Raw genomic sequence first — 11,390 nt, forward strand, 5'->3', positions numbered from 1 at the left:
GTGGTCCTCCAGACGTTCACGGACTACAATTCCCATGAGCCCCTGCCAGCATTTGCTGGTTTAGAGTGCAGCCCCCCACCCTGATGCCAGCAGGCATGGCGGCGCATGCTTCTGGTGGTTCCAGTGAGGGGGAGGGAGTGGCTGGAGGCGACAAGGGTGGCTTTAAAGCGGGTACCACCGTACCACAAGGAGCTCCGCTGTCAATGCGCCAGAGACAACAAATCCCCCATCCCTTGCTACTGTCGGGGTGGGAGGTGAGGAGTCGTGGGGTGCTATCAGAAGGCTACTCAGTGCGGCATCAGTGAGTGCAGGGGATGGGGAGCTAGCAGCATCCCTGCCTCAACGGTGTCATGGCCCCTCATGGGGAGGCGGGTGGCTCATTGCAGCAGTGGCTGCTTGCTTCTGTGGTGGTGAGCATGCATGGGGGCCACGCCACCTCACTGAGTGGGTGGTGGGACTGGAAAGCAAGGGATGTGGGCTCCTGGCAGCCACCACAGAGGTAAGTTGGGCAGGAAGCAGGGGTGTGTGTGGGTAAAGTGCTCAGTGTGCTCTGGTCAGCTGCCCCTGATGAAGGAGGGAGAACTATAGATGGGGTGGGGGTGGAGACCAGAGGCATAGATCCATGTGGAGGCTGCAGGGGGGTGGGGAGGAGGTTGGTGGCAGTGCGTATTGGGCTGGTGTAGGCACAAGGATGCAGGCAAAGGAGGCCTGCGGGCTTACTAGCCCCCAGTAGCCATGAGGGGGCAAGGTAGCAGTGAGGGGACTGGCGGCTGTGATGCAGCCTCTGCAGAGAAGGCCGATGATCTTCTGATGCACAACCACGAGGAGGCAGGTGTGGCCTCAGCCATGTGCTGGCTCTGATTGGTTCTGGGGGTGAGGGCCCTCTCTCTGAGGGTCAATCAGAGGGCCGGCACATCATCAGTAGCATGCTGCAGATTTTATTATAGATGGTGATGATACAGTTGTAGGTGCAATTTTGCCAGGTTTATGGTTGAACAATCAAATATAGAACCGTGGATTCCTCAATGTGAACTCAGAGGAAAAAAGGAAATCACGAGGCACATAGTAGTCTTCTCTATGTTTATAGATGAAAAGGTTATAACATAAAGTCTAAATGGTCAAACATATGATCAAACATAAAGAGTCAACCAAAATGGGATCCTAGGTTAAGTGACCCGCTTTCTGTTTTATCTTCATCAGTGGTTGCTCTTCCAATACACTGTCACAGTAGTAGTCGTAGTATCACATTGGCAAAATGCTCATAATCGTCTGGGGATTTCATAAAGTGCCCCGCCAGTAGTGTGGGGGGGGAGTTGAGTTGCCGATCTCCGCCATGCTGGTAATGTTATTGTCGTCTGTTAATGGGGTTTTAATGGGGATTTTAGGATGCTGTAACCCGCCACGAGCCATAAGGGAGTGGTGGGAAATAATAATAATAATAATAATAATAATAATAATAATAATAATAATAATAATAATAATAATTGAAGGCAAAGGGTGACAGGTTGAGAAATAATTATTTTTAAAGAGTTCTCTAATGTCAAAAAGTAAAGTCATGGTATGCATCTATAAAAGTCTGAGTTGAAATGTTGCATGAGCTCAGGATTATGGAACTCTTGATATAGAAAGTCACATCTTGTTTCCTTTTAGAGAGAGTAAATTTTCTTGTGTGGCAAGTTTTTGAACAGATTATTGTTTTGCCTTGCCATTGCTTGGAATTTGTACTGAGGTGGGATTAGAATTTGTTAGGTACAGCCCTTCCTTAGATTTACAAGAAGCATGTTCAAGATGTATTGCAAACATGCATGTATCTAAAGAAATCAAAGCTGGCAATGCCTATTTCTCAACTGTGCTGAAAAAAGACCCGAGAAGATGGATTTTAAAAATTTACTCCTTGAATTGTCATAAGTCAATGCTGATAGAAAGTCCAAGCAGATTTCTCAAAAAACAGCTGATGTATTGTCATTTAATTAAAGATGAAAAGGAGTTTTGAGGTCTCAAAACTATGATATGAAGCTAAAATTATGAAAAAGCTGTATTGGGGAGTATAGAATCAAACGGCTAGAAAATTTGCACATGACAAAATTGCTTGATGATTGCACCATTTAGTGAAAGCTGCGTGCACTGACTGATGCACATTCTCTTAATGCTTGTTCCCAAGGCAAATTCTTGGTGCAATACAGGACATCCTGTGTCTTGTAAGTGTAACCTACTTCCATAAGAGGGCACTGTGGCTTCACTGAAATCTCAGGTTGTGGGTGTGTTTTTTTTTAAACTAGTGAATATGTTTAAATGCATTCCCATGATTTTTGCCTTTAGCTCAGCTTATAAGCAAATTGCGCTGGATGCTGAAAGGCAGATGGAGTAAAATTTTATATTCAGTATCCAACTAGCACTACATTATTGTCCGTGGAGCCTTATCTGTTACTTGGAGAATAACCAACAGAGCTGGGGAAACATCTCATCCTGGCTGATTTTGTCTATATGGTTCCCTCATCTGTGAAGGAGACCAGGGACTGTCCAAACTGCGAAGCGGAGAGCAGAATTCTATACATGCATTCTGCTTCCGTTAGTGCATTAGGTCTGTGGCTTCTTCATCGTGATTTAGGGAAAAGGGCTGGGAAGCTAGAGGACAGGATAACATTTGCTGTTTGTCCCCAGATGTAGCTGTGAAGCAGCAGATGCATCATGCTTCCTAACTGTTCCCAAACCTGCCTGGGCAGCTCAGTACATTTTCTGGTGCAATTACTATTTGTTGTACTTCTCTATCATATGGGAAGCTGCTTGGCTTGTGCCAGGTGGGCAGGTGGCCTGTCAAGAACTGGTTTGTATTCCAGGGGGCCAGGTGTGCTGAGGTTGATCCAACTTACCCTTCAAGGAGCCTTCCTCCAACTTTAGTGTCTTTTTCTCCAATGGAAGAATAGCTTAAGTTAGAGGAAAGCCTCAAACTTTATTCAGGGGAATGTTACTTTAGGGGTGGGATCTCTCCCACTACCGTGAAATTACCCAGTTTCAGCAATTGCATTCTCTTATCTTGAACGAATGCTGCAAATACCATGGACAGCCAAAGTTACCAACAAGATAGTTAGAGAGGAGCAAACCAACTATGTCATTAGAAGGCAAGATATTATGGCTAAAGCTCACTTATTTTGGACACATGTGATGAAACTCGTTAGAAAAAATCATTAATGCTTAGCATGGTCAGCAGCAAAAGGAAACGTGGTCGCCAAAGGATCCGCTGGCTCCACACGATCAAAGCTGATACAGGGTTGACCATGAACCAACTGAAAGAAGCAGTCATTGACAGAGATGAATGGAGAAAACTTTCCTATAGAATCACTGAGGGAAGGTCAGGCACGACTGAAGGAATAGCACCATCATCATCATCATCATCTTGAACCACTTCTTTTCAATCAATTCCGAGGCTGGCAGATTTCACAGCATGCACTGTTTGGAACTAGGGATATGTACCATGAAGATCTGGATATCAGGGAGTGGGGGGGAAATCAATATTCCTGGTTATTGAAGCTCCAAATACCAATTTGGGCTCATATTAAAAAAAATACTTTTTGTCTCCATTTGTTCATACTGTAATATATGAGTGCAGTGTGGAAACCACTCCCCCCGCCTCCTAGGGCCCTGCTGCTATTCAGCCACATGTGTGAATATCCATCAATCTCAATAAACCTTTATTGGCCATGTGTGAATATTAAACATGAAGTTTGTCATTTTCTTCCAGTATCAGGGAAAGCTTCACATTAACAGGGGTAGGTGCAGTCCATTTCAAAAAGTTGGTGACTTCCTCTCTGAAAGGAGAGGGTGGAAAGCGGCACGGTGACAGAAATGTACTGGTAAGAGGCTTAAGATATTGTCAACTTCAGTTCAAGAGAAGCCTCCCCCCCTTTTCAGTAATTCAGTACTTTGAGTGTCTTCAAGATCTGTAGAATGAAAGGTTTCAGCATTTTCACTTTTTTTTTTTTTTTTTTTGCTATCACAACCAAGGCTCCAGTAACCAGAGCTTCCCTTCAATTTACCTAGCATGGTCATTGCTTCCCAAAAGTGCCTCTTTTATGCGAGTTGTTCATTACTTCAAAGTTTAAATGCAAATTGAACCCATAAAAATTTGGCCTTGCATTTCCCTATTTCCCCTGTGCTTTCACTGCAAACCAGCCCTACCTCTGTATGATATATATATATATGGGGCCATTTAATCTTGGTCATTTAGGTTCCTCTAGTGAAGAGTAAAATACCTTTTCTCTTTTCCTCCTATTGACCATTAACCTCAAACGTGCTTTCACAGTCCATTAATCCAGATAATCTTCTGGGATGTGTTTTTAGGTCCAAGCCATTTCTCCAATATGAACAGAAGGTGGAGGAGAGCAGTAATAGTTTGAGGTGCAGCTATTCAGGGTTGGGCTTAAAAAAAACCCCTTGGATTTCACGAAACCCTCATAGATTGAAGCCAATGATTAATGACATCCATAGTGTTATGCATATTTTTTCAGGTGTGTAGCTGTGTTGAATTGAGGCTTTTGAACTCTGGTGCTGGAGAAGACTCTTGCAAGTCCCTTGGACTGCAAGGTGAACAAACCGGTCAGTCCTAGAGGAGATCAACCCTGACTGCTCCTTAGAAGGCCAGATCTTGAAGATGAAACTCAAATACTTTGGCCACCTCATGAGAAGGAAGGACTCCCTGCAGAAGAGCCTAATGCTGGGAGCAACTGAGGGCAAAAGAAGGGGACGACAGAGAATGAGGTGGCTGGATGGAGTCACTGAAGCAGTAGATGCAAACTTAAATGGACTCTGTGGAATGGTAGAGGACAGGAAGGCCTGGAGGATCATTGTCCATGGGGTCGCAATGGGTCGGACACGACTTCACACCTAACAACAAGCTGTGTTGGTCTGAAGAAGCAGAACAAATCTGAGCCCAGTGATAGCTTGAAGACCAACAGAGTTTTATTCAAAGTATAAGCTTTTATGCACACATACATCTTCTGATGCGACTAAATGGAAGTTACCAGTCTATACATATAGGTAGAGCAGGCTTTCTCAACCAGGATTTCATGAAACCCTGAAGGTTCTTGATGGCCTTGGAAGGATTTCCAAAACTGGTTAATTTTTATATATTATTTAAATTTATTAGACATATCAGTAGATATGACCAAATATGGTCATGTTGACCCACCCTTCCCAAAATGGCCAGTGATGGGCCTGGAGGGAGTGGGAAGGGGATGGACCTCAGGCGGGCATGTACACAGCTATGCTTCCCAACCATATTCTGCACAATTGCACCTGTTCTGGGGTTTCTCAGAGCCTGAAGAATGTTTCAGGGGTTTCTCAATGTTAAAAAAGTTGAGAAAGGCAGAGGTAGAGGGCGGTGAGTGTGATATCCTGATTATAAGCTATTGTGCCAAGGGCGATATGGCTGGGGGAGGAGGTTGGACAAGAGAAGGTCAGAGAGTATTTGTGATAGTCCTTGGGCCAAGCCGTGGTCACACAGCAGATGCCTGAGGCATGCTCGCTGCCTTTCTAACCTCCGTCCCATCCCCAGATATACTGGGGAGGAGGCTAGGGTGGACCCGGTCTTGGTCCTGTGCAACGCAAGGTCAATCAACAACAAGGTCTCGACTCTGCAATAATTATTTGCAGAGTCTGGGCCCAACCTTGCATGCGTGACCAAGACCTGGGTGAGGGGTGGTGAAATGGTCGCCTTAAAGGAACTTGCCCCCCCAGGATTTGTGGTCCTGCACCAATCCCAGGTCCATAGGAGGGGAGGTGGGGCGGCAATCTTGGTCCGGGAGGCTTACCCCTACAGGGCTCTCCTGGCGCCGGACATCAGTGAAGTGTGTCGGTATTGGGTTGGACTCGGTCAAGAGCTTGGCCATCTGGTTGGTATACCATCCGCCCAACGCGCAACCAGATACCCTGCCAAGCCTGCTGGAGGTAATGGCCGCCTGTGCGTTGCAGTAACCCAGGCTCATAATCATGGACCCGCATGACCCAGCAAGCTACCACCCGGTGGCACACTTAGCGTTCCTGGGTAAGGTGGTAGAAAGAGCTGTGGCGGACCAGCTCCTAGCGTTCCTAGAAGATACTTCGGCACTCAATCCATACCAGTCTTGCTTCCGTCCTGGTCATGGGGTGGAGATGGTGTTGGTCTCCTTGTTGGATGACCTCTGTCGCCAGCTTGACTGAGGTGGCTCCGCTGTGCTAGTTCTAGATCTGTCGGCCGCGTTTGATGTGGTCGATCACAAGCTGCTAGCGAGCCGCTTCGCCAATACGGGGATAAGGGGTACAGCGTTGTGCTGGATATGCTCCTTCCTCCAAAACCGGATACAGAGGGTAGCTGTGGGAGAGGAATTATCGGGTCCTTACCGGCTCCCTTGTTGGGTCCCACAGGGCTCGGTGCTCTCTCCCACATTATTCAACATCTTTATGCGCCCTCTGGCTCAACTGGTATGGAGTTATGGGCTGGGTTGCCATCAGTATGCTGATGACACCCAGCTCTTTCTCCTCATGGATGGCCACCCGGACTCTCCCCCAGATCCATTTGCCAGATGTTTGGAAGCCGTAGCTGGATGGCTTGAGCAGAGTCACCTGAAACTCAACCCCTCCAAGATGGAGGTCCTGTGGTTGGGCTGTAAGGGGGCAGATCAGGAAGCGCACTTACCCTCCCTGGTCAGGACGCAACTTAATATCGCGTCTTAGGCCAGAAATTTGGGGGTGATTATTGATGCCTCACTAACACTCGAGGCACAGGTTAAACAGGTAGCTGGCCAGGCATTTTTCCATCTTCGCCAGGCTCGGCTACTAGCGCCCTATCTGTCCTCTGAACACCTGGCCACAGTGATCCATGCGACGGTCACCTCCAGGTTAGACTTCTGTAACTCGTTCTACACTGGCCTACCTCTGGGCTTGATCCGGAAACTGCAACTAGTCCAAAATGTGGCTGCTAGGGTCCTCACAGCTATGCCTTGGAGGGCCCATATCCAGCCAGTCCTGAGGCAGCTACACTGGCTACCGATTATATTCCGGATCAGGTTCAGGGTTTTGGTTTTGACCAAGGCCATCTGTGGTCTGGGCCCAGTATATATGAGGGACCACCTTTCGCCCTATATCCCCCGCAGGGCTTTACGCTCGGCGGGGGCTAAATTATTGGTTATCCCTGGCCCCAAGGAAGCCCGCCTGGCCTCAACCAGGGCCAGGGCCTTTTCGGTCCTGGCCTCGACCTGGTGGAATGAGCTCCCAGAAGAGCTGAGGGCCCTGCGAGAATTACCAGCATTCTGCAGGGCCTGTAAGATGGAGCTCTTCTGCCAGGCTTATGGTGAGGCTGGGCGGTGAGGAGGATCAGGCCCCCCTCACAAACCGGCGGTAGCGAGTGCCAGCTTCCCTCCTCCTCCCTGCAGCTGAGGATGCGGAGACTAGATGATTAGGACGATGCCATCACTTGTTTTATTGTTGATCAATTGGTTATTAAGTACTGTAATTTTATTGTCATTGATATGGATTTTAGGGGATGGGATTTTATGTGAGCCGCCTCAAGCCTTCGGGGAGAGGCGGGATATAAAATAATAATAATAATAATAATAATAATAATAATAATAATAATAATAATAATAATGCCTGAATAAGAGAGGCTGCAGAGGGTGGTAGGCCCTCTGTGTGAGCGGGAAAGAGGTGCCATGGGAAGAATTAGCATTGGCACTAGACAGGAGTGACAGCTTGGTGAATAAACTTTTCCAAGAGAAGCAAGAGCTATAAATTAATCAAGGATGTTCCTATTCATCTCCAAATGCAAAGTCCTGCTTGCAAATACCTGTTGGTGAGGCTAGAACAATAGATCTCAAATTTTATATAGGTGCTTTTTGTTGCCATTGGATTAGCCTAAATTCTACCTGTCTTGTACTGCAACCAAGACTGTTCATCTGTAAGGTGCCATTGGAATCTTGCTTTGTTTTGCTATTACAAAGTAACATTGCTACCCCATCTGAACCTAAAATTGAATTTACTCCCAAATATCTAATATTTACAATCAAGGTGGTTAAAGACTGCTAAAATAGTACCCCCCTGCTGTGCACTTTAATGAATAATGGTTATACGTGCAGATTCAGCATGTATAACCAATAATGTTTATACATACTGGGAGCGATTGAGGGCAAAAGAAGAAGGGGATGACAGAGAATGAGGTGGCTGGATGGAGTAACTGAAGCAGTAGGTGCAAACTTAAATGGACTCTGGGGAATGGTAGAGGACAGGAAGGCCTGGAGGATCATTGTCCATGGGGTCGCGATGGGTCGGACACGACTTTGCACCTAACAACAACAAATGCAGATTCAGAGGACTATTGGCTATTCTTTATCATGTGCTCTTTGTGCCATTGAGTTGTTTTTGACTGACAGTGACACTGTGAATGAAATGACCTCTAAAACATCTTATTAAGAGAGAGCCAGTTTGGTGTAGTGGTTAGGAGTGCAGACTTCTAATCTGGCATGCTGGGTTCGATTCTGCGCTCCCCCACATGCAAGCAGCTGGGTGACCTTGGGCTCGCCACGGCACTGATAAAACTGTTCTGACCGGGCAGTGATATCAGGGCTCTCTCAGCCTCACCCACCCCACAGGGTGTCTGTTGTGGGGAGAGGAATGGGAAGGCGACTGTAAGCCGCTTTGAGCCTCCTTCGGGTAGGGAAAAGCGGCATATAAGAACCAACTCTTCTTCTTCTTCTTCATTAAGGTCTTGTAAACTGAAGGCCATTGCTTCCCTGATTGAATCAACCCATTTCATATTGGGTCTTCCTCTTTACCTACAGCCTTTGACTTTTCCTAGCATGATTGTCTTTTCCAGTGAGTCTTGGTTTCTCATGATGTACCCAAAGTACAATAGCCTCAGTTTAGTAATTCTACCTTCTAGGGAGAGTTCAGGTTTGATTTGGCCTAGAATCCAGTTATTTGTCTTTTTGGTGGTCCATGGTATCCCTCCAACACTGTATTTCAAATTATTCTTGATTAATTCAGACAGAATACCTGGCTGTGAATGTTGTATTTTGTCAGTGATAACTTCTCAATGGTGCCAGTAATTTGCTGGTAGGTGTGTGGGTGTAGGCTTGAGAAAACAGGTAGTCATTTTGTGACTATCATGAGATTTGACTGCAGAGGAATATGGGACTGCTTTGAAACTGGAGAAGTGCTTAGCTGTACTTCAATATGGCTAGAAACTGTATGAATGACAGGTCTAGTGCCTGACAGGTCTAGTGCCTTTCCAGCAAAGGAAAGACAAATTAGAAATGTTAGCTAGGAAGTGTACTACTTCAAGAGATACCGTGTGTAATATTCCTGTCAATCTGATTGATCATTTTGTTTCAGATCAAGGAGCTTTATCCTAGTCTGGAGCAAGATAGATCATCCAGACAGTTTTATTGCTGCCCATAACAGATGTCACCATCTTTTCTTTGAATGTCCAGGTTAGCCTAAATCAGGCCATTTGAGGGTAGATTTTTAACACAGTAGAAGGAAGTGATTTTTGTTAGGTTTGAGAATCACCCTGGTAACTGCTTCAAGCTATAAAAGGAATGAGCCTGGCTTGAAACCACTGGTGCACTCTTTCATGTGAGGGTTTATCCTAAGAAGTGATGTGCAAGTCCCTAGACTGCAGAGGAGAGGACACGCAGTAATGGGTTTAAACTACAAGTACAACGATATAGGCTAGATATCAGGAAAAAAAAATTCACTGTCAGAGTAGTTCAGCAGTGGAATAGGCTGCCTAAGGAGGTGGTGAGCTCCCCCTCACTGGCAGTCTTCAAGCAAAGGTTGGATGCACACTTTTCTTGGATGCTTTAGGATGCTTAGGGCTGATCCTGCGTTGAGCAGGGGGTTGGACTAGATGGCCTGTATGGCCCTTTCCAACTCTATGATTCTATGATTCTAAGAGGCAACAATGCAGTTCCAAAAAAGCTAAGGACACTTATGTTTTCTTATGAGGGGTGTGCACTGTTATCTAGCAACTCACCCCTCTTGCTTCAGACCCCTGATACATTGCTTCTGAAAGCCTGCTGACCCTTGGAAATAAAATTGGGTGGGGGAGCTTGTATAGGGAAGGAAGCTCAGAGGAAATCTGAAACTGTGGTTTGATAAAAGCTCTTGGGTGTTAGATTTCAAATTCAGCTGGCATATTTTCTGTACACATATTTTCAATGCTATTTTAATGTCTTTGATGTTTTAACATTGAGATGTTTTGATGTTTGCTGCCTTGGGGGACCCTCTTTGGGTGGAAAGGCAGAACCACTTGTGTTGGAAAAACCAGGAGAAGGTCCTTTAATGTCGTCCTCAGGATAATGGTGCAAAGGTTTTACCACAAATGAAGTCATGATACATGAAATGCTCAATTACCTGGATCCCCCCCCCCCCCGAATCACTTATCTCAAGCACTTTCAAGTAGCTGTTGCTTTTGATTATCCAGATATTATACCCAAAAATATTTCTATTATTGGGCATAACTGTTACTTGAATGGGGATTTAAGATGACCCTCTCTCCCTCTTTTTTTTCCTCTTGATGCCAGATCTAGAAAAAACATAGTCTTGCTCTTGAGTAAATACTGCTGCTCCAGCCAGACACAAAGACTAGAGATAAGCCCATAGGCGAGAGGGAACGGTCATGAGATATAAGCTGGCGATTGTGATTCTGCTTGCAAAAGTCTGAACAAATTGTTAAAGAAAAATGGTTGAAGGAAAATGTCAAATCGCTACTTCTATGAGAGTCTATGAGATGACACCTGGAAAAAAATGTTACAGTACATGAGAAGCTGCTTCAAGTTAGGCCTCTAGTCTATCAAAGCCAGTTTGGTGTAGTGGTTAGGAGTGTGGACTCCTAATCTGGCATGCCAGGTTCGATCCTGTGCTCCCCCACATGTAACCAGCTGGGTGACCTTGGGCTCGCCACGGCACTGATAAAACTGTTCTGACTGGGCAGTGATATCAGGGTTCTCTCAGCCTCACCCACCCCACAGGGTGTCTGTTGTGGGGAGAGGAATGGGAAGGCGATTGTAAGCCGCTTTGAGCCTCCTTCGAGTAGGGAAAAGCAGCGCATAAGAACCAACTCTCCTTCTCCTTCTTCTTCAAAGTCTGCTCTGACTGGCAACAGCTCCACGGGCTCTCAGGTTGAGGTCTTGTACACAGGCCATCTCAGAAGCCCCAAAGGCTCCAGGCCATTTTCAACTTTGGGGGCACCTGGGCACCATAAAAACAAACCCCGCCTATAAATGACATGTGATGTATAGAAGAACAAAGTGTGAAATGTATCAAATGGGGAGGGGGTGTTACGCATGGCAGGATCCCTGCCTTATGCCTTGGCACACTGTCTTCTATAACCAATGGCACCCCACAATAGTCTAGGCTTA

Source organism: Paroedura picta, chromosome 3 (genome assembly GCF_049243985.1).
Source record: "Paroedura picta isolate Pp20150507F chromosome 3, Ppicta_v3.0, whole genome shotgun sequence".
NCBI classification, from domain to species: domain Eukaryota; kingdom Metazoa; phylum Chordata; class Lepidosauria; order Squamata; family Gekkonidae; genus Paroedura; species Paroedura picta.